The following is a 5,559-nucleotide window of genomic DNA, read 5'->3' on the forward strand; positions in this document are numbered from 1 at the left end:
GGGTATGTTAGGGCCCTGTCCTGACTCATAATGTTCAGTTTACTTCTTAGAGACTTCTGCAGACAGTGTCTTGTGGTATGTTTGTCGAGATATCGACAAAGTGATGTCAGTTGAGTCATTTGTGGATTTTAAAAGAATATGTATTTTAGATGATTTCAATTGGTTTAAAGTACTTATTTGATTGAAGGTATTCATAATCGTTATAAAGATAATGATTTCTATTTGGAAAAGTTTCATGTTTTTAAAAGTTTTTGAAATGACAGATTTTGATAGAGCGAATGTCTAAGGGTTCGCTCGACTCTGATGAGAGTCGGGTGCCCGTCATGCCCAACCATTGTTAGGGTGTGACAAAGTGGTATCAGAGCCAGGTTCGTTCTAGGGGTTGTCTGCAAAGTTGTGTCAGGTAGAGTCTTGTTCATGGGTGTGTTGTCGACCACACTTATGAACAGGAGGCTACAGGGCATTTAGGATGGTTACTCTTCTTTCAGATCTAAGATCGTGCGATAGAGCCAAGCCATAGGAAATGAGATTCCTTGTGCTAACCTTTTATTTCAGCAGGAGAGCGGTGTCGACAAGAGGAGGTAAATGATGATACTGGGAGTTACAGAGGCAAGATATTTCATTGAGGTTACGTTATCAAAATTTGTATATACAGAATGGCGAACCGGTCATCATCAAGTTATAAGGTGTGAATAGAAGGAGCTGAAGGAATCAGTAAAAGGATAAGTAACGGTAAGCAGGGTATATGTCAGATATGGTATGAATGTTGCAGGTATGATTGGAACCTGCATTTAAATATTGAAAGGGAAAGTAAGCAGGAAAGTATAACACGCACAGTTTGAGTTAGATATATGAGGTAAGTTCACCATTTCATACTGTTGTTGATATTGGGAGCCCTGTGTGGCTATGATATAATATATATGTTGATATATTTTGATTGTTGCCCTGTGAGGCTTGTTGGTTAGCTGTGTACAGGTGGGTAGTACAAATTACAGAGGAGGTTCTGCTAAAATTTGGTTAAAAATTGATTGTGATGTGTATATATATATATGTGTTATGATCTATAAGATGCACAAGTGTAAACTGAAGAATGAAAAGTTAATAATAGTTGTAAATCGGCTTAAAGGAGGGTTATGAGATGGGTTCAGAATGAGTTTGAGAGTTAGGTTGAAATTACTCGATGATATAGAAGTGAGTCGAGGGTTAAGATAAGTTCTCTCGGGGATTAGAAGTAAGGTTGGTGAACTAAGATTAATGTGATTCGAATAATGTGATAAGATTACGAGAAGAGACATAAGAGGGGAAGCAATGATAAGCAGGGAGTCATTCGAGAGGTGAGTTAGTATTAAAAAAAAAAAAACTTTAACGAGTCAAGAATGAAACAAGGAGGAGAAAGAAACATGATTATATGTGTTTGAGGAAAGGGAGTAACGTGATATTAGTAAGTGTTGAAATTGGATACGAGTATTGGTCTTCATTTAACATTCGAGGACGAATGTTTCTAAGAGGGGAAGGATGTTACATCCCGTATTCTCATGCGTTGGAAAGTGTGCGAGTTAAATGATACTAGTAATGAAAATGAGGTTATCCCTCAAGCTTATAGGTGGTTAGAGTGATTTCGGATGTATCATAAAGATTAGAAGTTAAACAAATCAAAGAAAATAAGTTTCGTCAAGGTTCGAAATTTATTTGAATGAAATACGGTCCAAGCTATAGCATCCCGTATTTTTGGACTAGGAAATTGAATCGTCCAGCATGAGCAAATTTACCCGAGCCCGGAGAATTCGATCATATCCAAGGATGAAAATCAAGAGCTCGGTGTGTACAAGGATGAAGTCCCAAAATTATTTAAGACGAAAAAGTGTGGTGACGATGATTGAAAATAATATTTTATGTGTGGCAAATGAGGCTATGGACTATGTTATACTACATGATTATAATAATGAGTATATGAAGTGTGTTAGAAGTGATCAATATTGAGTGAACTGAAATCAAGAAATTAATTATGTGAGTAATTAATTAAATACCGGGATAAAGTTGAAGAGTACGGAACTAATTAAAGTGTTATTTAGAATTAAGTGGAGGAGGAATTTTGGTGGGCGGCCATGTGGCATCCTACCAAGAAACTAATGACTAAGAGCCCGTTTGGATTGGCTTACAGCTTAAAGCTGTTTGCAGCTTATAAGCTGAAAAAAATAAGTTGGGGTAGTCCAACTTATTTTTTTTGGCTTATAAGCTGTTTTCAGCTTATAAGCTGCTTTAGATAAACTAAGTCAAATGGGTCCAATTATTTTTTTGAGCTTATTTTAAGCATAAAATGACTTTAAGTTGACCAGCCAAACACTCAAAAAAGCTGAAAACAGCTTATAAGCCAACTTATAAGCCAATCCAAACGGGCTCTAAGGTTAGTACTATGTACGTGTAGCCATGGAAAAAAAGGGGCTGGTGACTATACATATCATTAGCTGAGGTGGCATCATTACATATAGTGTAGTGATTTCATGAAAGTCATTACAGATATGGACGTATCATTATATTAAGTGTGGCCCCCATTAACAAAAGAAAACGCTATATATAGGTATATCTCTAATTGATTTCTTTTTGGGAGAATTCACTTGAAAATATAAATGTACAGCATCTACTTCGTATAGGCAACATTGACATACATCAATATAAAGATTGGAACGTGTATTTGTATTACTATAGCAGCAACGTGAATTGTAATTTCACGAACATGAAGTGTAATTCTTCTCAAGAACAACATACGGGTTTGGCGCACTACTTCGATCACGTTGTACCGTTTTATCGCGTTGTTGAATTTGGCTATTCTTGAAGGGGAGTAAGGTGGAAGAAGAATATTTCTTGGCATATAAGGTAAGAATTATCCTCTTCTAAGTGTGTTTAAAATTCATTAAAGTTATAGCTAAATTGTGGGATGAGAACTACGAAAATTATGCCGCAAATCGTATAAGTTGTTTGTTGTTGTTGTCGTGTAGGTTGTTTGGTGGTTGTTGAGTTGAGCATCTGCTGGAATTTAAAGATTTGATATGATTATTTCTGTGATCGTTGTTGTTGGTATTGTTGTGATAATCGGAGATTAATTGGAAGTTCGGGTTAGGCGAATTATATAGAGGAAATGCTGCCCAATTTCCGTTAAGTTCTTAATTAATCAAAATACTAATCAAGAAGTATGAACTAAGAAGTGATTCCCATAAGTGATTGGCCGTAAATTTATAAGTTTGGGAAGTCGTAGTTTATTAACAATAGTGTTACTCTCATATTAAATAGGCTAAAGGGGCGACGAAGCATGCTTGGTTACGGTTGATCTACGACAGGTATGTAAAGCTAACCCTTCTTTCTTTTGGCATGGTCTTTATGAAACAAACAGATGACGTATATATGACTCCAAAGAAGCTCTTATTCTTAGAGCCACTAAGATGGCTAATGTTCTTGATTCTCAGAACTTACTTTATTAGGTCTTGATACGTATCTATGATATTCTTGAGCCGGAAGCGGCTGCCCGAAGGGGCCACCCTAGCTAAGCCGGAAGCGGCTGCCCGAAGGGGCCATCATTATTATGCCGGAAGCGGCCGTCCGAAGGGACTAATGTGATACTAGCCGGAAGCGGCCGTCCGAAGGGACTATTCTGTTAAGATGTCGGAAGCGGCATATGTGTTGGATTGCATTATTTACTTAAAGATTAGTTTGAGACTTCGTGTGCACATTTATGTTTCTTCCAGCGAAGGCTGCAAGTATTAAGTTAGATTGTGATTTCTTCTCTCCTAAGTCAAATTATGATTATGACTTGTTACCACCTTACATACTCAGTACATTGTCCGTACTGACGTCCTTTTGCCTGCGGACGCTGCGTTCATGCCCGCAGCCCCAGATTGTTTGGCAGGTTAAGTGTATAGCTAGGATGCTTGGACGTCAGCTGGGATTGGCAAGTTCCACCTCATTCTGGAGCTGTGCTGAGTCATGTATCGATATGTATGATTATGGGTATGTTAGGGCCCTGTCCTGACTCATAATGTTCAGTTTACTTCTTAGAGACTTCTGCAGACTAATGTTTGTCGAGATGTCGACAAAGTGATGTCAGTTGAGTCATTTGTGGATTTTAAAAGAATATGTATTTTAGATGATTTCAATTGGTTTAAAGTACTTATTTGATTGAAGGTTTTCATAATCGTTATAAAGATAATGATTTCTATTTGGAAAAGTTTCATGTTTTTAAAAGTTTTTGAAATGATAGGTTTTGATAGAGCGAATGTCTAAGGGTTCGCTCGACTCTGATGAGAGTCGGGTGCCCGTCATGCCCAACCATTGTTAGGGTGTGACACTAATATATTGAAGGCCCATTCAAGGGTGAAAATGACACTAATGGGTTTTGGTAGACCCATTAGTTAAAATTTACTTTGTTTCTCCCTTCTCTTGCTTCATATATATTTTGCATGTGTATATTTGTATTGTATATGTAAACAAATGTGTAGTATATCGAAACCCTTATATGCTAGAACTTAGGAAAACGCCTAGTATTTTAGGAAAGTCGCCTCAAAACATTTCCAAACTTGATTAATTTTTAAAGTTATATGAACCGAGTATTTAATAGTGTTAAAGCCAAAACTTAAAACTAGTTCGGCTTTTCTTTTGTAAGTAAGATTAGGTGATTTTTTCAAAAAATCAAGTAACAAATTTTGGACCTTTCGTCCTTAGTAAAATCTAGCAGATTTTGTTGGGCCTTAAGCCCGTAATAAGAATAAAAACTGCTTAATGTTTTTCATTAAAACTGAATCTGGTTTGTAAATAAGTTGACTTCAAAATGCGTTTTTATGATGGTAAAAGAACTTACTAGATTGAGACCAATTGTTGAAATAAGAGGTTACCACATTTTGGACATTTTCAGAGACTAAAAACTAATTCTGGACTTGTGAAATTTAAGAAAGTTGAGACTATTTGGGCCTAAAGCCCATAAACCCATGGACTGAAATAAAGGAAATATATTTGGGCCAGTTTGAGGAAAGATGGACTTTGGTTGGAATATAAAGTTGACTTATGAACTTTAAGGTGTATAAAATGGACTTAATAAAATACATTCATTTTTCTTATGTATATACATATAAAAAATCGGAGATATACTCCATATTTTTGTATATTATATATAATAATATCCGTAAGAACTAAACTCATTTTATTAGGACTAGAATAGTAGTGACTCTACTCCGGAGAAATCTCAGGTGTGTCCTAGTCCGGCATTAAAGTGAGTTGAACACTTACGCGGATTTCAAACCCAAAAACCCTTTTTTAAGGGGACTTTTTGCCAAATGTTTCTCGAGTTTATGATAAAGAAAGAAATGACATTTTACGGAAAGCTAAACACTTTTAATCAAATCATATATTAATCATACATTGAAGCTCGTAGGTCAACCGTATTCTCCGGATCTTTAATATTAGGGTGCGTAAAACCTTCCCTAGGGGATCACCAGAACCCTTACCTCGAACTTTGGTACCAAAAGATTTCTCTCTTGCTTGAAAAATATTTTTTTACCCGGTTTTCCTTAA

The 5,559-nt window shown here is 36.3% G+C and overlaps 1 long non-coding RNA gene across 1 annotated transcript; it reads left to right on the top strand.

Moving 5' to 3' along the window:
• Positions 1-2,609: 2,609 nt before the first annotated feature.
• On the top strand, positions 2,610-4,107 carry LOC132605132 (uncharacterized). Its single transcript, XR_009569052.1, has 2 exons — positions 2,610-2,874; positions 2,997-4,107. It is a non-coding gene; the product is annotated as an uncharacterized LOC132605132 (long non-coding RNA).
• Positions 4,108-5,559: the final 1,452 nt, after the last annotated feature.

This window comes from Lycium barbarum, chromosome 8, assembly GCF_019175385.1.
Source record: "Lycium barbarum isolate Lr01 chromosome 8, ASM1917538v2, whole genome shotgun sequence".
Lineage (NCBI taxonomy): Eukaryota > Viridiplantae > Streptophyta > Magnoliopsida > Solanales > Solanaceae > Lycium > Lycium barbarum.